We start from the raw sequence: 23,634 nt of genomic DNA on the forward strand, positions 1-23,634 counted from the left end.
CCGAGAAGGGTGCTGCCCATGACCCATTGTGTCGCTACACAGTCTGTCGAAGAACAGCACTGCCGGCAGAGAGCACCTCCCCCATCCCGCCAGCCGCACCAGACTCAAAGAGCACCCTGGACGACTTCGAGGGACGCAGTTTGCTGGAATATTTGGCGCTCGCGCTGTCACAGGGCTCGTTGGTCTTGGGGTATGATTCCTGCTTAGGGTGCAGGAGGTCCCGGGTTCAAATCCCGGACGAGCCCTAGCGTTTTGTGCAAACTGGTCGCACGTCGGTGGCTGAGTCAGCGCAAAAAGCTGCCCGTCAATGTAAAGCTAATTTCATATTTGCTCTAAGGAACTGACCCTCTGGTCCGACGTATGAAGGTGATTACCAAGGTTTCGGTACAGATCGTAGCAAATGCTTGTCGGTTTAAAGTGATGAAAAAGTGTTTCCGCCCGGGATCGAACCGGGGACCTTCTGCGTGTTAGGCAGACGTGATAACCGCTACACCACGGAAACTACTGCTTTCAGGCTTGCTTCACAGAGAACTTGTAACAAGGTTGCCATCGTAACTTAAAAATTCAATAAATGCGGCACTTGCATGAAGAAGGTACATGCAGTAGATCCACACATGACGTGGCTCACTGGAGTAGTATGCGACATAGGCAGGAAAATGCTGTTCCCGCCCGGGATCGAACCGGGGACCTTCTGCGTGTGAAGCAGATGTGATAACCGCTACACTACGGAAACGACGGACACGCTCACTCCATCCTTGTACACTCGAAGGCGCCTCAGCCTTTCTTTCGCCCGCGCATGCACACACCATAGTTCTTTTGACAGCCTGAAACCCATCGCTGCCGAGGGCTCAACAAGTCTTCGGGGTGCTCGAGAGGGTGTCTGTCGTAGCATCCCGAACGAGATAGCGGCGTTTCGCGCAGTCGTTATTGCAAGTCACATTAGCAAAAACAATCACCTCCTTAGCAGCAGGCAGTGCGAGCCCAGCAGCAGCTTTACATGAAGATGCCAATAGCCCTGGAAGGCCGCCGACCGCGGGCCACGGCACCTCCGAGAACGGTGCTGCCCATGACCCATTGTGTCGCTACACAGTCTGTCGAAGAACAGCACTGCCGGCAGAGAGCACCTCCCCCATCCCGCCAGCCGCACCAGACTCAAAGAGCACCCTGGACGACTTCGAGGGACGCAGTTTGCTGGAATATTTGGCGCTCGCGCTGTCACAGGGCTCGTTGGTCTAGGGGTATGATTCCTGCTTAGGGTGCAGGAGGTCCCGGGTTCAAATCCCGGACGAGCCCTAGCGTTTTGTGCAAACTGGTCGCACGTCGGTGGCTGAGTCAGCGCAAAAAGCTGCCCGTCAATGTAAAGCTAATTTCATATTTGCTCTAAGGAACTGCCCTCTGGTCCGACGTATGAAGGTGATTACCAAGGTTTCGGTACAGATCGTAGCAAATGCTTGTCGGTTTAAAGTGATGAAAAAGTGTTTCCGCCCGGGATCGAACCGGGGACCTTCTGCGTGTTAGGCAGACGTGATAACCGCTACACCACGGAAACTACTGCTTTCAGGCTTGCTTCACAGAGAACTTGTAACAAGGTTGCCATCGTAACTTAAAAATTCAATAAATGCGGCACTTGCATGAAGAAGGTACATGCAGCAGATCCACACATGACGTGGCTCACTGGAGTAGTGTGCGACATAGGCAGGAAAATGCTGTTCCCGCCCGGGATCGAACCGGGGACCTTCTGCGTGTGAAGCAGACGTGATAACCGCTACACTACGGAAACGACGGACACGCTCACTCCATCCTTGTACACTCGAAGGCGCCTCAGCCTTTCTTTCGCCCGCGCATGCACACACCATAGTTCTTTTGACAGCCTGAAACCCATCGCTGCCGAGGGCTCAACAAGTCTTCGGGGTGCTCGAGAGGGTGTCTGTCGTAGCATCCCGAACGAGATAGCGGCGTTTCGCGCAGTCGTTATTGCAAGTCACATTAGCAAAAACAATCACCTCCTTAGCAGCAGGCAGTGCGAGCCCAGCAGCAGCTTTACATGAAGATGCCAATAGCCCTGGAAGGCCGCCGACCGCGGGCCACGGCACCTCCGAGAACGGTGCTGCCCATGACCCATTGTGTCGCTACACAGTCTGTCGAAGAACAGCACTGCCGGCAGAGAGCACCTCCCCCATCCCGCCAGCCGCACCAGACTCAAAGAGCACCCTGGACGACTTCGAGGGACGCAGTTTGCTGGAATATTTGGCGCTCGCGCTGTCACAGGGCTCGTTGGTCTAGGGGTATGATTCCTGCTTAGGGTGCAGGAGGTCCCGGGTTCAAATCCCGGACGAGCCCTAGCGTTTTGTGCAAACTGGTCGCACGTCGGTGGCTGAGTCAGCGCAAAAAGCTGCCCGTCAATGTAAAGCTAATTTCATATTTGCTCTAAGGAACTGACCCTCTGGTCCGACGTATGAAGGTGATTACCAAGGTTTCGGTACAGATCGTAGCAAATGCTTGTCGGTTTAAAGTGATGAAAAAGTGTTTCCGCCCGGGATCGAACCGGGGACCTTCTGCGTGTTAGGCAGACGTGATAACCGCTACACCACGGAAACTACTGCTTTCAGGTTTGCTTCACAGAGAACTTGTAACAAGGTTGCCATCGTAACTTAAAAATTCAATAAATGCGGCACTTGCATGAAGAAGGTACATGCAGCAGATCCACACATGACGTGGCTCACTGGAGTAGTATGCGACATAGGCAGGAAAATGCTGTTCCCGCCCGGGATCGAACCGGGGACCTTCTGCGTGTGAAGCAGATGTGATAACCGCTACACTACGGAAACGACGGACACGCTCACTCCATCCTTGTACACTCGAAGGCGCCTCAGCCTTTCTTTCGCCCGCGCATGCACACACCATAGTTCTTTTGACAGCCTGAAACCCATCGCTGCCGAGGGCTCAACAAGTCTTCGGGGTGCTCGAGAGGGTGTCTGTCGTAGCATCCCGAACGAGATAGCGGCGTTTCGCGCAGTCGTTATTGCAAGTCACATTAGCAAAAACAATCACCTCCTTAGCAGCAGGCAGTGCGAGCCCAGCAGCAGCTTTACATGAAGATGCCAATAGCCCTGGAAGGCCGCCGACCGCGGGCCACGGCACCTCCGAGAAGGGTGCTGCCCATGACCCATTGTGTCGCTACACAGTCTGTCGAAGAACAGCACTGCCGGCAGAGAGCACCTCCCCCATCCCGCCAGCCGCACCAGACTCAAAGAGCACCCTGGACGACTTCGAGGGACGCAGTTTGCTGGAATATTTGGCGCTCGCGCTGTCACAGGGCTCGTTGGTCTAGGGGTATGATTCCTGCTTAGGGTGCAGGAGGTCCCGGGTTCAAATCCCGGACGAGCCCTAGCGTTTTGTGCAAACTGGTCGCACGTCGGTGGCTGAGTCAGCGCAAAAAGCTGCCCGTCAATGTAAAGCTAATTTCATATTTGCTCTAAGGAACTGCCCTCTGGTCCGACGTATGAAGGTGATTACCAAGGTTTCGGTACAGATCGTAGCAAATGCTTGTCGGTTTAAAGTGATGAAAAAGTGTTTCCGCCCGGGATCGAACCGGGGACCTTCTGCGTGTTAGGCAGACGTGATAACCGCTACACCACTTTTTTTTTTTTTTTTTTTTTTTTTTTTTTTTTTTTACGTTCTTCACCACCTGACACAGAAAAAGGAACGCAGTCGGTAGGACTTTTTTGATTCTTTTGCTTCTAAGGGAGTTAGTTGTCTAGTGAGTTCCTCTTATGGCATGCACTAGACAACCAGAACAGCTACAGGAGAGAGTCATTTTTGTTGTCAGCGGTAGTTGCAATATCGCAAACGCAGAGCAATTCCATGAGCGTCGCATCAAAATGAATACGTGCCGAAACCCGGGATCGAACCAGGGACCTTTAGATCTTCAGTCTAACGCTCTCCCAACTGAGCTATTTTTTTTTTTTTCAATATTTAGAGAGTGGTCAGTTCCGTGCGGGGGGAGACAAAGCGGGCAGGGGTCGAATCCCGAGGCCTGCCTGCGATGGCTCCCTCCACTCATCCCTGAATCACTCCTTCAAGCAGACACTGATTGTGTTTCCTTGATTCGCATGTTATTCTGGTATAGGTGTTAAGCCTCTGCTCCGAGGTATATAGTGCTAACACGTTTGTAAATGAACATTTCTTCTTTGTCGTGTGTCATTTGTGTGTTGCGATCCATGGCGAATTCTGTTCCTCTTCCATTAGAGGTGCGTGAGTGTCAAGAATAAGCAAACAAGTAAAAGGAGACTAATGAAAAGAAATACATTGACCAGGCGTAACAGAAAGTATAAATGAAAAAAAAAAAGAAGAAGAATACATATCCCCTTGATGTGCATCCATCATCCAATGCGGTCAGCCTATGCCATGTTTTTCGAACGTGATGTCCATCATGTTTCCGAATAATTTTTTACTGTCAGTGACACATTGAATTTTCCAGTATGCCAGCGCCATGTAGGTCAGAAAACTAATAAAATCGTCCTCTCCACGAACATTTATGATATAGTTGACATAGTGCCCTAGGATCCACATTACTGTATTGTTTTTCGTGGCAGGGTAAAACTTTTTGTCCGGACGCAGTAGGATATCCAGCTGCAGATTGTCTTCCGCGCTCCTTGAGAGAACCGCGATCCTCTTCTTGACCCATCGCCAATTCAGTGCATGACCACCGCAGGTAAACCGATGAATCAGAGAATCGACGAGTCCACAACAGAGGCAGAGATTTGTGTCACTTAACCCAATTGCATGTAGCTTTTCATTAGTGGCAATTGTGTTATTTACCACCCTGAACCAGGTTGAAGCAACATCCGAAGAGTGTACTTTCAAGCTGATGTTGGCCCACACCGTTGTCCATTCGGTAGTTGGATACTTCCGTTCTATGGTATTTGGGGTCGCCGACTTTTCCCACTCACGTTGCAAGTCCCGAGTTGACAGTGGTCGTCGCCGTAGAACATCCACATCTGCATAACTACACTGAAGGAAAAATTCTCTGATGTGTTTCAGTTTGTAATGGATTCTGCCGACGTCAACAGGAGGTCGCATACTCGCTGGACGCACTGTGAGGAACAACTTTTGAGTAACAGTGCAATGGCTGTCATGCAGTATAGTCGTGGTCCGCTTGACGTACAAGGCCATTGCTTTCCCGGCAATGTTAACTAACTCAAGCCCACCAGTAGTTCTCGACTTGGCCAGCGTATCGGAGGACAATTTAAATATGTTGCCCTTCCAGATGAATCGATTGGCAACCTGCATGATCTTTCTGGCCTGAAGCTTGGGAATGGGAAAGAACTGTGCAACATAATACGCCTTGGAGAAGACGTAGGTATTGAGAAGCCGAATTTTTTCTATAATGTTCACAGCACGCCAGCGACATTCGACAATGGTACCCTGTATCAGATGCGTCACTGACTTCCAATTGGAGGCCGCCATTTTGAGAGGGCACCTATTCAAGGTGATTCCTAGTAGCTTGTGAGATTCCACAACATGCGCCCACGGTATAGTTAAGTTCTCGAAACCCCTGATATCGAGCACTTTACATTTCCGGTCACTGAGTTGTGCTCCAGACACTTCACTATATTGGTCGATCGCCCCTTTAATACGGACCACCTCGTCCTCAGTGCGTAACAGTACGGCAACATCGTCAGCGTACGCACGGACTATGAATGTGTGACCGGAGATTGACACTCCTGACAACTGGTGATAAAGAGACCGAAGGAAGGGTTCCAGGGACAGCACAAAAAGTGACATAGAGAGTGGACTGCCCTGGGGGACACCCCGCTGAATGGATATCGGTGGCGTCAGCTGTCCATTGACTTGTATCCTCGCTGATATGCCAGATGTCAAAGTGCGAAGGACTTGTATCACCCCTTCCTCGAGTCCTATTTTGTCCATGATGTGAAAAAGGTATCGGTGGTTCACATGATCAAAGGCTTTATGAAAGTCTAGAAAAAGCAGCGCACACTTCAGGTTGGTGACTGAGGCAATGGAGATGAGGTCCCGAATTTCAGACATCGCAGACATGGCATTCCGTCCTGGCACGCACGCCTGGTGCCGCCGGACAACTTTGTGAATGAGCGGAGACATTCGGGTGTTAACAGCTCTGGCTATAGTTTTGTAGTCAAAATTGAGCAGGGTGAGCGGGCGCAGATTATCAAATCGCTTACATCCGTTGCGTTTGGGAACAAGGACAATTTTACCCTCCTTCATCGCAGCAGGAACAGGCGCCCCAGCAATGATTTCATTTAAAATTTCTGTAAAAGTAACACCAATTACATCCCAATACCGAAGATAAAACTCCTTGGGAAGGCCGTCCAGTCCTGGGGCTTTGTTAGCTGGCGACTTAACAATAAGTTCTAAAGTCTCCTCGACACTAAACGCAGCCAGAAAGTCACGATTATCTTCCTCAGTAACGGACGTGTCCATCAACTGGAGTACAGTAGCAGTCAAGCCATCATTGGTGGGGCAGTCCGAGTACAGGCCGTGATAATACCCCTGGATTGCCGTGACTATGTCAGGTTGCCGAGTGAGAAGTTCCCCGTTATCAGTTGCCAGTTCGTCTATAAATAAGCGTCTACGGTTCGTCTGATGCTTAATTAGATGATACATGGAAGTTGTCTCAGATTGAACAAAAGAGTTGACTTTCGACTTGATTTTTAATCCTTCTAGTTGTTTACGTTTGATACTGAGCATCTTAGCCTTGATTTGCTTTATTTGAGCCGTGTAAATATTATTGACGCCAGATTTGTCGTAGAGCTCCCTTAAAATTGAATAGTAAAATTCGGTGGTCCTCTTTGCATCCCTTGATTGCGTATTACAGTACGAAATCAAAGCCCGACGCAACTTTGGTTTAGCAAAGGACGTCCACCACTCTACTTTCGTACGGTATCTATTGACAGAGCGAAGACAAAAAGTCCAAGTCCGTGTGACAAGTACCTCGAGATCGGCGTCCTGAAGGTGGGAAATATTGAACATCCAGTGACTTCTGAATCGTTTGGTGGGTTGTCTGTCCAGTTGTATAACGGCGGCGTAGGCGCAGTGATCGCTACATGGGACGGGAATGACCTCCGAGTCAACAACGTGTTCCCCGAGCTGAGAAGACACATATATCCTGTCGAGGCGGCTACTCGAGGTGGAAGTGAAGTATGTAAATTTCACAAGGGTAGGGTGAAGGAGTTCCCACGTATCCTTTAGATTCATTCGTAAGACCAGATCATGAAGCTCCTTACAATAGTTAAAATGCGGCCGCTGATCTTTTTGATGTACGACACAGTTAAAATCCCCACCTAATATTAGGGCAGTCGGATTTTTACGAAGCAGGTAAATTAGTTCGTCTTTAAAGAACTCGGTCCTTGCGAACCTGTGGCCACTCCCTGAGGGCGCGTATAGGTTCACGAGCGTGACGCCGAATATTTTGCAGGATATGCCACGCCCCGACTCCAGTGTTTCAACGTCCGAGACGGGGATGCCTTCACGCACGAGAATGGCGGTACCAGTGCTAAGTCCGAAGGCAACATTGGTAATACAGTGGAAACCGGGAATGACCAGATCAGGAACAAGGAATTCCTGCAATAGAAGTATATCAGCGGCAGACTCATATACGAACTGCCTAAAGACTGCAAGTTTCAATTCAGACGTGATCCTGTTAACATTAACACTCAGGAACTTGTACGCTTGTGCCATGGAATTTACGGAGCTACTTTAAATTAACGTGATCATCGTCACCGGCAAACCAATCCATTCGTGAACCAGCTGGTGGAGAGTGGCCATCACCATCGTTCGCATCTGAGAGGGCTTGCAGTTTGTGTTTGCTGCGCGGTACATTCAAGTTCGGTTGGAATTTCTTTTTGTTCCTCCCGACGCTGGCGACTTTTTCCGCAGAAAGCGGCATCGGAGAATCGACACAAGTCTCCTGTGCAGGGTGCCCTGCTGCAGCAACCTGCATGTGCGACTCACCGGATAGTCCATCCGGAGACGCGCTAAGTTCTTGTTTATCCACACGTTGGGATTGTTTGGAAACACTCTCCCGGTCAGGTTGTTGACAAGCAAGGCTGAGATCTCGCTCCGTGGTGACACACTCGTCAGTGTGTTTGTTGTCAGTGTCGCTTGGCTGTGATACGAGTGGGGGACCGGCGCACACACCGTCGACGTCACTGTGGGCAACATGCTGAGGTTCACCATCGGTTTGTTGGGGAGCCGACTCGACAGACGTGGACGGTAAACAAGAACCAACCTGGGGCGTAGCAATACCGTCATCAGGCGAAGAAGTATTAACATCAACACGTGATTCTGGTATAGCGTCTTGCGAAAGCTCAATGTCGCCTGCAGGTTGTTTGATATCAGGTGTGGCAGGTGTTACCGGTACTGAGACGCCTTCATCTGAACTACTACTGTCGCACGTCCGACGTCTCTTGGACGCCACCGCAGTGACCGGACGGGTGAGAGGGTTCTGATCCCCGCCCTTCGCAAGAGGAATAGCAGGGAACTCGTCTTCAAAAGGTTTTTCATGTACAGTCACAGTATCAGTGGAAAGGGACGGCTCATTACTTGGTAATTGGGTGCCCGTCACTAGATCAGCTAAAGTGAGCCTCTTACGTTGTTGTAAAGTAGGCTTTAAGACGGTCATTCTTTTAGGGCAATTTTGCCGTAAATGACCACTTTCATTGCAGTTAAAACACGTAGAAGCTTGCCCAGAATATGTAACCTGCACCTTATACCCACAAACAAATACATGGGATGGGATGTTGACTTTAACTTGCATCTCAACCGATCTGATGCCAGAAAAACATTGCAACTTATGGTGCCTGGACCACTTTTCAAGTCTAATGTTACGCACTTCGCCATATTTCGTGAGCACGTCTTTTAGGAAACAGTTGTCTACTTCAGGGGGCAGGTTGTAAATACGCACGTTAGAGATCTCGACATCCGCGTTAGTAACTTGGACAGTACTCACAGTGCCATCGCGATGCCGGAACTCGACGCCGCCGCCATGTTTCTGCAAAAGTCGTTCCAGTAAGAGGGGATTCAGGAGCTTCACGAAAAAGCAGTACAAATCCAGGTCGTAGTAGGCAGTGTGAACTTGATCAGTGGTAATGCCGATTGTATCGACGATCCATTCATGAACTTCCAGTGAACTTGGCTGAACTGATCGTGTAGCCTTGTCAAACTCGAACTGCAGGGTATTTTTCCTTGGAATCGTGGGAACCATTGTGCAAATTAACCCAAATGGGCTAACTGCATACAACAAACACTTAAAACAACGACACGAACACACAACCACGCGCAATCACGTGAAACAGAAAGCACAATACAACGTAAACAAAGCAAGTGACACTGAGCGCTCCGAACGTCCGCACGCTGCCGCGTCTCAAGCGGTAATGGCACCACGGAAACTACTGCTTTCAGGCTTGCTTCACAGAGAACTTGTAACAAGGTTGCCATCGTAACTTAAAAATTCAATAAATGCGGCACTTGCATGAAGAAGGTACATGCAGCAGATCCACACATGACGTGGCTCACTGGAGTAGTATGCGACATAGGCAGGAAAATGCTGTTCCCGCCCGGGATCGAACCGGGGACCTTCTGCGTGTGAAGCAGATGTGATAACCGCTACACTACGGAAACGACGGACACGCTCACTCCATCCTTGTACACTCGAAGGCGCCTCAGCCTTTCTTTCGCCCGCGCATGCACACACCATAGTTCTTTTGACAGCCTGAAACCCATCGCTGCCGAGGGCTCAACAAGTCTTCGGGGTGCTCGAGAGGGTGTCTGTCGTAGCATCCCGAACGAGATAGCGGCGTTTCGCGCAGTCGTTATTGCAAGTCACATTAGCAAAAACAATCACCTCCTTAGCAGCAGGCAGTGCGAGCCCAGCAGCAGCTTTACATGAAGATGCCAATAGCCCTGGAAGGCCGCCGACCGCGGGCCACGGCACCTCCGAGAACGGTGCTGCCCATGACCCATTGTGTCGCTACACAGTCTGTCGAAGAACAGCACTGCCGGCAGAGAGCACCTCCCCCATCCCGCCAGCCGCACCAGACTCAAAGAGCACCCTGGACGACTTCGAGGGACGCAGTTTGCTGGAATATTTGGCGCTCGCGCTGTCACAGGGCTCGTTGGTCTAGGGGTATGATTCCTGCTTAGGGTGCAGGAGGTCCCGGGTTCAAATCCCGGACGAGCCCTAGCGTTTTGTGCAAACTGGTCGCACGTCGGTGGCTGAGTCAGCGCAAAAAGCTGCCCGTCAATGTAAAGCTAATTTCATATTTGCTCTAAGGAACTGCCCTCTGGTCCGACGTATGAAGGTGATTACCAAGGTTTCGGTACAGATCGTAGCAAATGCTTGTCGGTTTAAAGTGATGAAAAAGTGTTTCCGCCCGGGATCGAACCGGGGACCTTCTGCGTGTTAGGCAGACGTGATAACCGCTACACCACGGAAACTACTGCTTTCAGGCTTGCTTCACAGAGAACTTGTAACAAGGTTGCCATCGTAACTTAAAAATTCAATAAATGCGGCACTTGCATGAAGAAGGTACATGCAGCAGATCCACACATGACGTGGCTCACTGGAGTAGTATGCGACATAGGCAGGAAAATGCTGTTCCCGCCCGGGATCGAACCGGGGACCTTCTGCGTGTGAAGCAGATGTGATAACCGCTACACTACGGAAACGACGGACACGCTCACTCCATCCTTGTACACTCGAAGGCGCCTCAGCCTTTCTTTCGCCCGCGCATGCACACACCATAGTTCTTTTGACAGCCTGAAACCCATCGCTGCCGAGGGCTCAACAAGTCTTCGGGGTGCTCGAGAGGGTGTCTGTCGTAGCATCCCGAACGAGATAGCGGCGTTTCGCGCAGTCGTTATTGCAAGTCACATTAGCAAAAACAATCACCTCCTTAGCAGCAGGCAGTGCGAGCCCAGCAGCAGCTTTACATGAAGATGCCAATAGCCCTGGAAGGCCGCCGACCGCGGGCCACGGCACCTCCGAGAAGGGTGCTGCCCATGACCCATTGTGTCGCTACACAGTCTGTCGAAGAACAGCACTGCCGGCAGAGAGCACCTCCCCCATCCCGCCAGCCGCACCAGACTCAAAGAGCACCCTGGACGACTTCGAGGGACGCAGTTTGCTGGAATATTTGGCGCTCGCGCTGTCACAGGGCTCGTTGGTCTAGGGGTATGATTCCTGCTTAGGGTGCAGGAGGTCCCGGGTTCGAATCCCGGACGAGCCCTAGCGTTTTGTGCAAACTGGTCGCACGTCGGTGGCTGAGTCAGCGCAAAAAGCTGCCCGTCAATGTAAAGCTAATTTCATATTTGCTCTAAGGAACTGACCCTCTGGTCCGACGTATGAAGGTGATTACCAAGGTTTCGGTACAGATCGTAGCAAATGCTTGTCGGTTTAAAGTGATGAAAAAGTGTTTCCGCCCGGGATCGAACCGGGGACCTTCTGCGTGTTTTTTTTTTTTTTTGTTTTGTTTTCCTGCTTTTTTTATTTTTATTTTATTATATTTTTATACAAATGGATAAAAGGAAGGCCGTTCTTCTTCGGCTACATAAACAGAATAATAGGAAGTCGTCCCGTTACGACAAAGGATGCTCCATACTATAGCCCGCTGCGAATTTTTCGATGACTGTCTTCTCGTTGCTGTGTTGTTTCCGTTGTTTGTTCAATCTCATTAAAAAAAAAAAAAAAAAAAAAAAAAGGAACTGGGAAGAGGTGCTATGGTGATCTTCTCATGTCATCGATAATCCAGCTGCGAGGTGGATTATGGAATGCGCTCCAAAGAAAATTAGAAAAATATTGCCTATATTTAGGGTTCTTGACGATCGCACAATGTCGTTCGTTGAGGTAACACCAAAAATCGGGTACCGTCTTTTCGCCATTACCGAAGAGGTAGTGAACAGCGTGGCCGCTGATCCACGTCACAGAGTTCGTTTTTGCTCTTGGGAAATAAATCTGATCGGGGAAAAGAAGTGATCGGGTAGTTATCCTGTCGGCAGTCGTGCGTGTGAGAAAAGCCAATATCTGACGCACCAAATACCAAACGTCCTTTGCCGACCCGCATTCGAAACGATGTTCATCCGTGTCAATCACTTGGCATGTTTCACACAAGGGTGAATCAGCGAGGTGGATGTGATGTAGGCGGGACTGGCACAACTGTTTCCCATTAACAGTTACGTACCATGCAGATTGCACGTCAGTATCAAGGGTGGTGGCATTCACTGCCTGCCACACAGCGCGCCACTTTGTGTTGGGATGTTTGCTTTCAATCACATTCGGCGTCCTGTTCATTTGCATGGCAGCATATACCGCCCTCGTCATCATCAAGCGTGTGGGTAGTAGTGCGGTGCGGATGTAGCTTAATTCAAGGAAGAACTGGCGAATGTAGAAGAAAGGTGCTGGGATGTCCGATATCATCACAGGGGGTGCGAGTGAGATTGGTCGTAAGGCTTCCAGTAAGAGACTTGTGAGGCACGTCGGACTTCGTCGCCACAGTTGCAGGTGACAGCTGACGAACAGGGCCTTCGCTCTGTTCTGAACATGACAAAGGCCTAAACCCCCTCTGCTCCTCGGGAGGGTTAGGGACTCGTAACGAATCTTAAATAACATGCCCGTATTAACAAAGGATCCCAAAACCGCCAACATGCGGTGAGCCAGGGTAGGTGGTACGGGGAGTATCTGTGCAAAATGGGGGATACGTGACGCCAAATAGACGTTAGCATATCGTGTCCGTTGCAGGAGGTCTAGATGTCGCAGACGGTGGTCACTTATTCCTGCTCTCATCTGATACAATAAACGCCTGTAGTTAAGGGCTGTTGAACGCTTCATGTCAGATGTGAAATCAATGCCAAGACAGCGGATTGTGTCACTGATTCGTAGCGGTGCGACACTCTCGTCGGGTAGGCCTCTGCCTATAGACAGGGCGTGTGATTTGTGGAGATTGAGATGGCTCTCCGATGCCGCGCCGTAGGTCGCCACCCACGCCAGTGCTGCACGAACTTCGTCATTATTGCGAAGAAGGAGTACCAGATCATCCGCATAGGCAGTGCAGCAAAAAGTGTGTCCACCAAGGGATATTCCAGTCAGGCGTTGTCGAAGGCCGCAGAGGAGTGGTTCCAAGACGAGGGCGTACAATATCGCCGAAAGAGGGCAGCCTTGTCGCACCGATCGCTGGATCTGTATCGGCGGCGTAAGACGGCCATTATATAACACCTTGGACGTCACGCCGCGTAGGAGACGCATCAGTACATTAACTATGACGTCCGGATATCCCATGTGTCGCAGTACCTCCATCAAAAATGTGTGGTCGACTCTGTCAAAGGCCTGGCTAAAGTCGAGTGAGGCCAAAACTCCTGGCAGTTGGCGAGCTGTGGCTAGCGCGATCATATCTCTATATCGGCACAATGCAGAGCGAATATTATGGTCACCACCTAACGATGCCTGGTCCTGCGACACAACACATCGTACTGATCGCTTTAGGCGTGCCGCCAGAAGCCGGGTGAAAATCTTCAAGTCACTGTTGAGTAAGGTCAAAGGCCGATAGTCACTGATCCTGGATCCGCTTCGTGGTTTGTGTATTGGCAATCGTGTTAGGCAGACGTGATAACCGCTACACCACGGAAACTACTGCTTTCAGGCTTGCTTCACAGAGAACTTGTAACAAGGTTGCCATCGTAACTTAAAAATTCAATAAATGCGGCACTTGCATGAAGAAGGTACATGCAGCAGATCCACACATGACGTGGCTCACTGGAGTAGTATGCGACATAGGCAGGAAAATGCTGTTCCCGCCCGGGATCGAACCGGGGACCTTCTGCGTGTGAAGCAGATGTGATAACCGCTACACTACGGAAACGACGGACACGCTCACTCCATCCTTGTACACTCGAAGGCGCCTCAGCCTTTCTTTCGCCCGCGCATGCACACACCATAGTTCTTTTGACAGCCTGAAACCCATCGCTGCCGAGGGCTCAACAAGTCTTCGGGGTGCTCGAGAGGGTGTCTGTCGTAGCATCCCGAACGAGATAGCGGCGTTTCGCGCAGTCGTTATTGCAAGTCACATTAGCAAAAACAATCACCTCCTTAGCAGCAGGCACTGCGAGCCCAGCAGCAGCTTTACATGAAGATGCCAATAGCCCTGGAAGGCCGCCGACCGCGGGCCACGGCACCTCCGAGAACGGTGCTGCCCATGACCCATTGTGTCGCTACACAGTCTGTCGAAGAACAGCACTGCCGGCAGAGAGCACCTCCCCCATCCCGCCAGCCGCACCAGACTCAAAGAGCACCCTGGACGACTTCGAGGGACGCAGTTTGCTGGAATATTTGGCGCTCGCGCTGTCACAGGGCTCGTTGGTCTAGGGGTATGATTCCTGCTTAGGGTGCAGGAGGTCCCGGGTTCAAATCCCGGACGAGCCCTAGCGTTTTGTGCAAACTGGTCGCACGTCGGTGGCTGAGTCAGCGCAAAAAGCTGCCCGTCAATGTAAAGCTAATTTCATATTTGCTCTAAGGAACTGACCCTCTGGTCCGACGTATGAAGGTGATTACCAAGGTTTCGGTACAGATCGTAGCAAATGCTTGTCGGTTTAAAGTGATGAAAAAGTGTTTCCGCCCGGGATCGAACCGGGGACCTTCTGCGTGTTAGGCAGACGTGATAACCGCTACACCACGGAAACTACTGCTTTCAGGCTTGCTTCACAGAGAACTTGTAACAAGGTTGCCATCGTAACTTAAAAATTCAATAAATGCGGCACTTGCATGAAGAAGGTACATGCAGCAGATCCACACATGACGTGGCTCACTGGAGTAGTATGCGACATAGGCAGGAAAATGCTGTTCCCGCCCGGGATCGAACCGGGGACCTTCTGCGTGTGAAGCAGATGTGATAACCGCTACACTACGGAAACGACGGACACGCTCACTCCATCCTTGTACACTCGAAGGCGCCTCAGCCTTTCTTTCGCCCGCGCATGCACACACCATAGTTCTTTTGACAGCCTGAAACCCATCGCTGCCGAGGGCTCAACAAGTCTTCGGGGTGCTCGAGAGGGTGTCTGTCGTAGCATCCCGAACGAGATAGCGGCGTTTCGCGCAGTCGTTATTGCAAGTCACATTAGCAAAAACAATCACCTCCTTAGCAGCAGGCAGTGCGAGCCCAGCAGCAGCTTTACATGAAGATGCCAATAGCCCTGGAAGGCCGCCGACCGCGGGCCACGGCACCTCCGAGAAGGGTGCTGCCCATGACCCATTGTGTCGCTACACAGTCTGTCGAAGAACAGCACTGCCGGCAGAGAGCACCTCCCCCATCCCGCCAGCCGCACCAGACTCAAAGAGCACCCTGGACGACTTCGAGGGACGCAGTTTGCTGGAATATTTGGCGCTCGCGCTGTCACAGGGCTCGTTGGTCTAGGGGTATGATTCCTGCTTAGGGTGCAGGAGGTCCCGGGTTCGAATCCCGGACGAGCCCTAGCGTTTTGTGCAAACTGGTCGCACGTCGGTGGCTGAGTCAGCGCAAAAAGCTGCCCGTCAATGTAAAGCTAATTTCATATTTGCTCTAAGGAACTGACCCTCTGGTCCGACGTATGAAGGTGATTACCAAGGTTTCGGTACAGATCGTAGCAAATGCTTGTCGGTTTAAAGTGATGAAAAAGTGTTTCCGCCCGGGATCGAACCGGGGACCTTCTGCGTGTTTTTTTTTTTTTTGTTTTGTTTTCCTGCTTTTTTTATTTTTATTTTATTATATTTTTATACAAATGGATAAAAGGAAGGCCGTTCTTCTTCGGCTACATAAACAGAATAATAGGAAGTCGTCCCGTTACGACAAAGGATGCTCCATACTATAGCCCGCTGCGAATTTTTCGATGACTGTCTTCTCGTTGCTGTGTTGTTTCCGTTGTTTGTTCAATCTCATTAAAAAAAAAAAAAAAAAAAAAAAAGGAACTGGGAAGAGGTGCTATGGTGATCTTCTCATGTCATCGATAATCCAGCTGCGAGGTGGATTATGGAATGCGCTCCAAAGAAAATTAGAAAAATATTGCCTATATTTAGGGTTCTTGACGATCGCACAATGTCGTTCGTTGAGGTAACACCAAAAATCGGGTACCGTCTTTTCGCCATTACCGAAGAGGTAGTGAACAGCGTGGCCGCTGATCCACGTCACAGAGTTCGTTTTTGCTCTTGGGAAATAAATCTGATCGGGGAAAAGAAGTGATCGGGTAGTTATCCTGTCGGCAGTCGTGCGTGTGAGAAAAGCCAATATCTGACGCACCAAATACCAAACGTCCTTTGCCGACCCGCATTCGAAACGATGTTCATCCGTGTCAATCACTTGGCATGTTTCACACAAGGGTGAATCAGCGAGGTGGATGTGATGTAGGCGGGACTGGCACAACTGTTTCCCATTAACAGTTACGTACCATGCAGATTGCACGTCAGTATCAAGGGTGGTGGCATTCACTGCCTGCCACACAGCGCGCCACTTTGTGTTGGGATGTTTGCTTTCAATCACATTCGGCGTCCTGTTCATTTGCATGGCAGCATATACCGCCCTCGTCATCATCAAGCGTGTGGGTAGTAGTGCGGTGCGGATGTAGCTTAATTCAAGGAAGAACTGGCGAATGTAGAAGAAAGGTGCTGGGATGTCCGATATCATCACAGGGGGTGCGAGTGAGATTGGTCGTAAGGCTTCCAGTAAGAGACTTGTGAGGCACGTCGGACTTCGTCGCCACAGTTGCAGGTGACAGCTGACGAACAGGGCCTTCGCTCTGTTCTGAACATGACAAAGGCCTAAACCCCCTCTGCTCCTCGGGAGGGTTAGGGACTCGTAACGAATCTTAAATAACATGCCCGTATTAACAAAGGATCCCAAAACCGCCAACATGCGGTGAGCCAGGGTAGGTGGTACGGGGAGTATCTGTGCAAAATGGGGGATACGTGACGCCAAATAGACGTTAGCATATCGTGTCCGTTGCAGGAGGTCTAGATGTCGCAGACGGTGGTCACTTATTCCTGCTCTCATCTGATTCAATAAACGCCTGTAGTTAAGGGCTGTTGAACGCTTCATGTCAGATGTGAAATCAATGCCAAGACAGCGGATTGTGTCACTGATTCGTAGCGGTGCGACACTCTCGTCGGGTAGGCCTCTGCCTATAGACAGGGCGTGTGATTTGTGGAGATTGAGATGGCTCCCCGATGCCGCGCCGTAGGTCGCCACCCACGCCAGTGCTGCACGAACTTCGTCATTATTGCGAAGAAGGAGTACCAGATCATCCGCATAGGCAGTGCAGCAAAAAGTGTGTCCACCAAGGGATATTCCAGTCAGGCGTTGTCGAAGGCCGCAGAGGAGTGGTTCCAAGACGAGGGCGTACAATATCGCCGAAAGAGGGCAGCCTTGTCGCACCGATCGCTGGATCTGTATCGGCGGCGTAAGACGGCCATTATATAACACCTTGGACGTCACGCCGCGTAGGAGACGCATCAGTACATTAACTATGACGTCCGGATATCCCATGTGTCGCAGTACCTCCATCAAAAATGTGTGGTCGACTCTGTCAAAGGCCTGGCTAAAGTCGAGTGAGGCCAAAACTCCTGGCAGTTGGCGAGCTGTGGCTAGCGCGATCATATCTCTATATCGGCACAATGCAGAGCGAATATTATGGTCACCACCTAACGATGCCTGGTCCTGCGACACAACACATCGTACTGATCGCTTTAGGCGTGCCGCCAGAAGCCGGGTGAAAATCTTCAAGTCACTGTTGAGTAAGGTCAAAGGCCGATAGTCACTGATCCTGGATCCGCTTCGTGGTTTGTGTATTGGCAATCGTGTTAGGCAGACGTGATAACCGCTACACCACGGAAACTACTGCTTTCAGGCTTGCTTCACAGAGAACTTGTAACAAGGTTGCCATCGTAACTTAAAAATTCAATAAATGCGGCACTTGCATGAAGAAGGTACATGCAGTAGATCCACACATGACGTGGCTCACTGGAGTAGTATGCGACATAGGCAGGAAAATGCTGTTCCCGCCCGGGATCGAACCGGGGACCTTCTGCGTGTGAAGCAGATGTGATAACCGCTACACTACGGAAACGACGGACACGCTCACTCCATCCTTGTACACTCGAAGGCGCCTCAGCCTTTCTTTCGCCCGCGCATGCACACACCATAGTTCTTTTGACAGCCTGAAACCCATCGCTGCCGAGGGCTCAACAAGTCTTCGGGGTGCTCGAGAGGGTGTCTGTCGTAGCATCCCGAACGAGATAGCGGCGTTTCGCGCAGTCGTTATTGCAAGTCACATTAGCAAAAACAATCACCTCCTTAGCAGCAGGCAGTGCGAGCCCAGCAGCAGCTTTACATGAAGATGCCAATAGCCCTGGAAGGCCGCCGACCGCGGGCCACGGCACCTCCGAGAAGGGTGCTGCCCATGACCCATTGTGTCGCTACACAGTCTGTCGAAGAACAGCACTGCCGGCAGAGAGCACCTCCCCCATCCCGCCAGCCGCACCAGACTCAAAGAGCACCCTGGACGACTTCGAGGGACGCAGTTTGCTGGAATATTTGGCGCTCGCGCTGTCACAGGGCTCGTTGGTCTAGGGGTATGATTCCTGCTTAGGGTGCAGGAGGTCCCGGGTTCAAATCCCGGACGAGCCCTAGCGTTTTGTGCAAACTGGTCGCACGTCGGTGGCTGAGTCAGCGCAAAAAGCTGCCCGTCAATGTAAAGCTAATTTCATATTTGCTCTAAGGAACTGACCCTCTGGTCCGACGTATGAAGGTGATTACCAAGGTTTCGGTACAGATCGTAGCAAATGCTTGTCGGTTTAAAGTGATGAAAAAGTGTTTCCGCCCGGGATCGAACCGGGGACCTTCTGCGTGTTAGGCAGACGTGATAACCGCTACACCACGGAAACTACTGCTTTCAGGCTTGCTTCACAGAGAACTTGTAACAAGGTTGCCATCGTAACTTAAAAATTCAATAAATGCGGCACTTGCATGAAGAAGGTACATGCAGCAGATCCACACATGACGTGGCTCACTGGAGTAGTATGCGACATAGGCAGGAAAATGCTGTTCCCGCCCGGGATCGAACCGGGGACCTTCTGCGTGTGAAGCAGATGTGATAACCGCTACACTACGGAAACGACGGACACGCTCACTCCATCCTTGTACACTCGAAGGCGCCTCAGCCTTTCTTTCGCCCGCGCATGCACACACCATAGTTCTTTTGACAGCCTGAAACCCATCGCTGCCGAGGGCTCAACAAGTCTTCGGGGTGCTCGAGAGGGTGTCTGTCGTAGCATCCCGAACGAGATAGCGGCGTTTCGCGCAGTCGTTATTGCAAGTCACATTAGCAAAAACAATCACCTCCTTAGCAGCAGGCAGTGCGAGCCCAGCAGCAGCTTTACATGAAGATGCCAATAGCCCTGGAAGGCCGCCGACCGCGGGCCACGGCACCTCCGAGAAGGGTGCTGCCCATGACCCATTGTGTCGCTACACAGTCTGTCGAAGAACAGCACTGCCGGCAGAGAGCACCTCCCCCATCCCGCCAGCCGCACCAGACTCAAAGAGCACCCTGGACGACTTCGAGGGACGCAGTTTGCTGGAATATTTGGCGCTCGCGCTGTCACAGGGCTCGTTGGTCTAGGGGTATGATTCCTGCTTAGGGTGCAGGAGGTCCCGGGTTCGAATCCCGGACGAGCCCTAGCGTTTTGTGCAAACTGGTCGCACGTCGGTGGCTGAGTCAGCGCAAAAAGCTGCCCGTCAATGTAAAGCTAATTTCATATTTGCTCTAAGGAACTGACCCTCTGGTCCGACGTATGAAGGTGATTACCAAGGTTTCGGTACAGATCGTAGCAAATGCTTGTCGGTTTAAAGTGATGAAAAAGTGTTTCCGCCCGGGATCGAACCGGGGACCTTCTGCGTGTTTTTTTTTTTTTTTGTTTTGTTTTCCTGCTTTTTTTATTTTTATTTTATTATATTTTTATACAAATGGATAAAAGGAAGGCCGTTCTTCTTCGGCTACATAAACAGAATAATAGGAAGTCGTCCCGTTACGACAAAGGATGCTCCATACTATAGCCCGCTGCGAATTTTTCGATGACTGTCTTCTCGTTGCTGTGTTGTTTCCGTTGTTTGTTCAATCTCATTAAAAAAAAAAAAAAAAAAAAAAAAAGGAACTGGGAAGAGGTGCTATGGTGATCTTCTCATGTCATCGATAATCCAGCTGCGAGGTGGATTATGGAATGCGCTCCAAAGAAAATTAGAAAAATATTGCCTATATTTAGGGTTCTTGACGATCGCACAATGTCGTTCGTTGAGGTAACACCAAAAATCGGGTACCGTCTTTTCGCCATTACCGAAGAGGTAGTGAACAGCGTGGCCGCTGATCCACGTCACAGAGTTCGTTTTTGCTCTTGGGAAATAAATCTGATCGGGGAAAAGAAGTGATCGGGTAGTTATCCTGTCGGCAGTCGTGCGTGTGAGAAAAGCCAATATCTGACGCACCAAATACCAAACGTCCTTTGCCGACCCGCATTCGAAACGATGTTCATCCGTGTCAATCACTTGGCATGTTTCACACAAGGGTGAATCAGCGAGGTGGATGTGATGTAGGCGGGACTGGCACAACTGTTTCCCATTAACAGTTACGTACCATGCAGATTGCACGTCAGTATCAAGGGTGGTGGCATTCACTGCCTGCCACACAGCGCGCCACTTTGTGTTGGGATGTTTGCTTTCAATCACATTCGGCGTCCTGTTCATTTGCATGGCAGCATATACCGCCCTCGTCATCATCAAGCGTGTGGGTAGTAGTGCGGTGCGGATGTAGCTTAATTCAAGGAAGAACTGGCGAATGTAGAAGAAAGGTGCTGGGATGTCCGATATCATCACAGGGGGTGCGAGTGAGATTGGTCGTAAGGCTTCCAGTAAGAGACTTGTGAGGCACGTCGGACTTCGTCGCCACAGTTGCAGGTGACAGCTGACGAACAGGGCCTTCGCTCTGTTCTGAACATGACAAAGGCCTAAACCCCCTCTGCTCCTCGGGAGGGTTAGGGACTCGTAACGAATCTTAAATAACATGCCCGTATTAACAAAGGATCCCAAAACCGCCAACATGCGGTGAGCCAGGGTAGGTGGTACGGGGAGTATCTGTGCAAAATGGGGGATACGTGACGCCAAATAGACGTTAGCATATCGTGTCCGTTGCAGGAGGTCTAGATGTCGCAGACGGTGGTCACTTATTCCTGCTCTCATCTGATTCAATAAACGCCTGTAGTTAAGGGCTGTTGAACGCTTCATGTCAGATGTGAAATCAATGCCAAGACAGCGGATTGTGTCACTGATTCGTAGCGGTGCGACACTCTCGTCGGGTAGGCCTCTGCCTATAGACAGGGCGTGTGATTTGTGGAGATTGAGATGGCTCCCCGATGCCGCGCCGTAGGTCGCCACCCACGCCAGTGCTGCACGAACTTCGTCATTATTGCGAAGAAGGAGTACCAGATCATCCGCATAGGCAGTGCAGCAAAAAGTGTGTCCACCAAGGGATATTCCAGTCAGGCGTTGTCGAAGGCCGCAGAGGAGTGGTTCCAAGACGAGGGCGTACAATATCGCCGAAAGAGGGCAGCCTTGTCGCACCGATCGCTGGATCTGTATCGGCGGCGTAAGACGGCCATTATATAACACCTTGGACGTCACGCCGCGTAGGAGACGCATCAGTACATTAACTATGACGTCCGGATATCCCATGTGTCGCAGTACCTCCATCAAAAATGTGTGGTCGACTCTGTCAAAGGCCTGGCTAAAGTCGAGTGAGGCCAAAACTCCTGGCAGTTGGCGAGCTGTGGCTAGCGCGATCATATCTCTATATCGGCACAATGCAGAGCGAATATTATGGTCACCACCTAACGATGCCTGGTCCTGCGACACAACACATCGTACTGATCGCTTTAGGCGTGCCGCCAGAAGCCGGGTGAAAATCTTCAAGTCACTGTTGAGTAAGGTCAAAGGCCGATAGTCACTGATCCTGGATCCGCTTCGTGGTTTGTGTATTGGCAATCGTGTTAGGCAGACGTGATAACCGCTACACCACGGAAACTACTGCTTTCAGGCTTGCTTCACAGAGAACTTGTAACAAGGTTGCCATCGTAACTTAAAAATTCAATAAATGCGGCACTTGCATGAAGAAGGTACATGCAGCAGATCCACACATGACGTGGCTCACTGGAGTAGTATGCGACATAGGCAGGAAAATGCTGTTCCCGCCCGGGATCGAACCGGGGACCTTCTGCGTGTGAAGCAGATGTGATAACCGCTACACTACGGAAACGACGGACACGCTCACTCCATCCTTGTACACTCGAAGGCGCCTCAGCCTTTCTTTCGCCCGCGCATGCACACACCATAGTTCTTTTGACAGCCTGAAACCCATCGCTGCCGAGGGCTCAACAAGTCTTCGGGGTGCTCGAGAGGGTGTCTGTCGTAGCATCCCGAACGAGATAGCGGCGTTTCGCGCAGTCGTTATTGCAAGTCACATTAGCAAAAACAATCACCTCCTTAGCAGCAGGCACTGCGAGCCCAGCAGCAGCTTTACATGAAGATGCCAATAGCCCTGGAAGGCCGCCGACCGCGGGCCACGGCACCTCCGAGAAGGGTGCTGCCCATGACCCATTGTGTCGCTACACAGTCTGTCGAAGAACAGCACTGCCGGCAGAGAGCACCTCCCCCATCCCGCCAGCCGCACCAGACTCAAAGAGCACCCTGGACGACTTCGAGGGACGCAGTTTGCTGGAATATTTGGCGCTCGCGCTGTCACAGGGCTCGTTGGTCTAGGGGTATGATTCCTGCTTAGGGTGCAGGAGGTCCCGGGTTCAAATCCCGGACGAGCCCTAGCGTTTTGTGCAAACTGGTCGCACGTCGGTGGCTGAGTCAGCGCAAAAAGCTGCCCGTCAATGTAAAGCTAATTTCATATTTGCTCTAAGGAACTGACCCTCTGGTCCGACGTATGAAGGTGATTACCAAGGTTTCGGTACAGATCGTAGCAAATGCTTGTCGGTTTAAAGTGATGAAAAAGTGTTTCCGCCCGGGATCGAACCGGGGACCTTCTGCGTGTTAGGCAGACGTGATAACCGCTACACCACGGAAACTACTGCTTTCAGGCTTGCTTCACAGAGAACTTGTAACAAGGTTGCCATCGTAACTTAAAAATTCAATAAATGCGGCACTTGCATGAAGAAGGTACATGCAGCAGATCCACACATGACGTGGCTCACTGGAGTAGTATGCGACATAGGCAGGAAAATGCTGTTCCCGCCCGGGATCGAACCGGGGACCTTCTGCGTGTGAAGCAGATGTGATAACCGCTACACTACGGAAACGACGGACACGCTCACTCCATCCTTGTACACTCGAAGGCGCCTCAGCCTTTCTTTCGCCCGCGCATGCACACACCATAGTTCTTTTGACAGCCTGAAACCCATCGCTGCCGAGGGCTCAACAAGTCTTCGGGGTGCTCGAGAGGGTGTCTGTCGTAGCATCCCGAACGAGATAGCGGCGTTTCGCGCAGTCGTTATTGCAAGTCACATTAGCAAAAACAATCACCTCCTTA

The 23,634-nt window shown here is 51.0% G+C and overlaps 29 non-coding genes across 29 annotated transcripts; 11 read left to right on the plus strand and 18 right to left on the minus strand.

Moving 5' to 3' along the window:
• Positions 1-173: 173 nt before the first annotated feature.
• On the plus strand, positions 174-245 carry Trnap-agg (transfer RNA proline (anticodon AGG)). Its single transcript has one exon. It is a non-coding gene; the product is annotated as a tRNA-Pro (tRNA).
• A 184-nt stretch (positions 246-429) lies between these two features.
• Positions 430-502, minus strand: Trnav-aac (transfer RNA valine (anticodon AAC)). The gene has a single exon. It is a non-coding gene; the product is annotated as a tRNA-Val (tRNA).
• Positions 503-660: 158 nt separating this feature from the next.
• Trnav-cac (transfer RNA valine (anticodon CAC)) lies at positions 661-733 on the minus strand. The gene has a single exon. It is a non-coding gene; the product is annotated as a tRNA-Val (tRNA).
• Positions 734-1,221: 488 nt separating this feature from the next.
• Positions 1,222-1,293, plus strand: Trnap-agg (transfer RNA proline (anticodon AGG)). Its single transcript has one exon. It is a non-coding gene; the product is annotated as a tRNA-Pro (tRNA).
• A 183-nt stretch (positions 1,294-1,476) lies between these two features.
• Positions 1,477-1,549, minus strand: Trnav-aac (transfer RNA valine (anticodon AAC)). The gene has a single exon. It is a non-coding gene; the product is annotated as a tRNA-Val (tRNA).
• A 158-nt stretch (positions 1,550-1,707) lies between these two features.
• Positions 1,708-1,780, minus strand: Trnav-cac (transfer RNA valine (anticodon CAC)). Its single transcript has one exon. It is a non-coding gene; the product is annotated as a tRNA-Val (tRNA).
• Positions 1,781-2,268: 488 nt separating this feature from the next.
• Trnap-agg (transfer RNA proline (anticodon AGG)) lies at positions 2,269-2,340 on the plus strand. Its single transcript has one exon. It is a non-coding gene; the product is annotated as a tRNA-Pro (tRNA).
• Positions 2,341-2,524: 184 nt separating this feature from the next.
• Positions 2,525-2,597, minus strand: Trnav-aac (transfer RNA valine (anticodon AAC)). The gene has a single exon. It is a non-coding gene; the product is annotated as a tRNA-Val (tRNA).
• A 158-nt stretch (positions 2,598-2,755) lies between these two features.
• Trnav-cac (transfer RNA valine (anticodon CAC)) lies at positions 2,756-2,828 on the minus strand. The gene has a single exon. It is a non-coding gene; the product is annotated as a tRNA-Val (tRNA).
• A 488-nt stretch (positions 2,829-3,316) lies between these two features.
• Trnap-agg (transfer RNA proline (anticodon AGG)) lies at positions 3,317-3,388 on the plus strand. Its single transcript has one exon. It is a non-coding gene; the product is annotated as a tRNA-Pro (tRNA).
• A 6,199-nt stretch (positions 3,389-9,587) lies between these two features.
• On the minus strand, positions 9,588-9,660 carry Trnav-cac (transfer RNA valine (anticodon CAC)). The gene has a single exon. It is a non-coding gene; the product is annotated as a tRNA-Val (tRNA).
• A 488-nt stretch (positions 9,661-10,148) lies between these two features.
• Trnap-agg (transfer RNA proline (anticodon AGG)) lies at positions 10,149-10,220 on the plus strand. The gene has a single exon. It is a non-coding gene; the product is annotated as a tRNA-Pro (tRNA).
• A 183-nt stretch (positions 10,221-10,403) lies between these two features.
• Trnav-aac (transfer RNA valine (anticodon AAC)) lies at positions 10,404-10,476 on the minus strand. Its single transcript has one exon. It is a non-coding gene; the product is annotated as a tRNA-Val (tRNA).
• A 158-nt stretch (positions 10,477-10,634) lies between these two features.
• Trnav-cac (transfer RNA valine (anticodon CAC)) lies at positions 10,635-10,707 on the minus strand. The gene has a single exon. It is a non-coding gene; the product is annotated as a tRNA-Val (tRNA).
• Positions 10,708-11,195: 488 nt separating this feature from the next.
• Positions 11,196-11,267, plus strand: Trnap-agg (transfer RNA proline (anticodon AGG)). Its single transcript has one exon. It is a non-coding gene; the product is annotated as a tRNA-Pro (tRNA).
• Positions 11,268-13,819: 2,552 nt separating this feature from the next.
• Positions 13,820-13,892, minus strand: Trnav-cac (transfer RNA valine (anticodon CAC)). The gene has a single exon. It is a non-coding gene; the product is annotated as a tRNA-Val (tRNA).
• Positions 13,893-14,380: 488 nt separating this feature from the next.
• On the plus strand, positions 14,381-14,452 carry Trnap-agg (transfer RNA proline (anticodon AGG)). Its single transcript has one exon. It is a non-coding gene; the product is annotated as a tRNA-Pro (tRNA).
• Positions 14,453-14,636: 184 nt separating this feature from the next.
• Trnav-aac (transfer RNA valine (anticodon AAC)) lies at positions 14,637-14,709 on the minus strand. The gene has a single exon. It is a non-coding gene; the product is annotated as a tRNA-Val (tRNA).
• Positions 14,710-14,867: 158 nt separating this feature from the next.
• On the minus strand, positions 14,868-14,940 carry Trnav-cac (transfer RNA valine (anticodon CAC)). The gene has a single exon. It is a non-coding gene; the product is annotated as a tRNA-Val (tRNA).
• Positions 14,941-15,428: 488 nt separating this feature from the next.
• Positions 15,429-15,500, plus strand: Trnap-agg (transfer RNA proline (anticodon AGG)). The gene has a single exon. It is a non-coding gene; the product is annotated as a tRNA-Pro (tRNA).
• A 2,550-nt stretch (positions 15,501-18,050) lies between these two features.
• Trnav-cac (transfer RNA valine (anticodon CAC)) lies at positions 18,051-18,123 on the minus strand. The gene has a single exon. It is a non-coding gene; the product is annotated as a tRNA-Val (tRNA).
• Positions 18,124-18,611: 488 nt separating this feature from the next.
• Trnap-agg (transfer RNA proline (anticodon AGG)) lies at positions 18,612-18,683 on the plus strand. Its single transcript has one exon. It is a non-coding gene; the product is annotated as a tRNA-Pro (tRNA).
• Positions 18,684-18,867: 184 nt separating this feature from the next.
• On the minus strand, positions 18,868-18,940 carry Trnav-aac (transfer RNA valine (anticodon AAC)). The gene has a single exon. It is a non-coding gene; the product is annotated as a tRNA-Val (tRNA).
• A 158-nt stretch (positions 18,941-19,098) lies between these two features.
• On the minus strand, positions 19,099-19,171 carry Trnav-cac (transfer RNA valine (anticodon CAC)). Its single transcript has one exon. It is a non-coding gene; the product is annotated as a tRNA-Val (tRNA).
• Positions 19,172-19,659: 488 nt separating this feature from the next.
• Trnap-agg (transfer RNA proline (anticodon AGG)) lies at positions 19,660-19,731 on the plus strand. Its single transcript has one exon. It is a non-coding gene; the product is annotated as a tRNA-Pro (tRNA).
• Positions 19,732-22,283: 2,552 nt separating this feature from the next.
• Trnav-cac (transfer RNA valine (anticodon CAC)) lies at positions 22,284-22,356 on the minus strand. Its single transcript has one exon. It is a non-coding gene; the product is annotated as a tRNA-Val (tRNA).
• Positions 22,357-22,844: 488 nt separating this feature from the next.
• On the plus strand, positions 22,845-22,916 carry Trnap-agg (transfer RNA proline (anticodon AGG)). Its single transcript has one exon. It is a non-coding gene; the product is annotated as a tRNA-Pro (tRNA).
• A 184-nt stretch (positions 22,917-23,100) lies between these two features.
• Trnav-aac (transfer RNA valine (anticodon AAC)) lies at positions 23,101-23,173 on the minus strand. The gene has a single exon. It is a non-coding gene; the product is annotated as a tRNA-Val (tRNA).
• A 158-nt stretch (positions 23,174-23,331) lies between these two features.
• On the minus strand, positions 23,332-23,404 carry Trnav-cac (transfer RNA valine (anticodon CAC)). The gene has a single exon. It is a non-coding gene; the product is annotated as a tRNA-Val (tRNA).
• Positions 23,405-23,634: the final 230 nt, after the last annotated feature.

Source organism: Schistocerca nitens, chromosome 2, assembly GCF_023898315.1.
Source record: "Schistocerca nitens isolate TAMUIC-IGC-003100 chromosome 2, iqSchNite1.1, whole genome shotgun sequence".
Lineage (NCBI taxonomy): Eukaryota > Metazoa > Arthropoda > Insecta > Orthoptera > Acrididae > Schistocerca > Schistocerca nitens.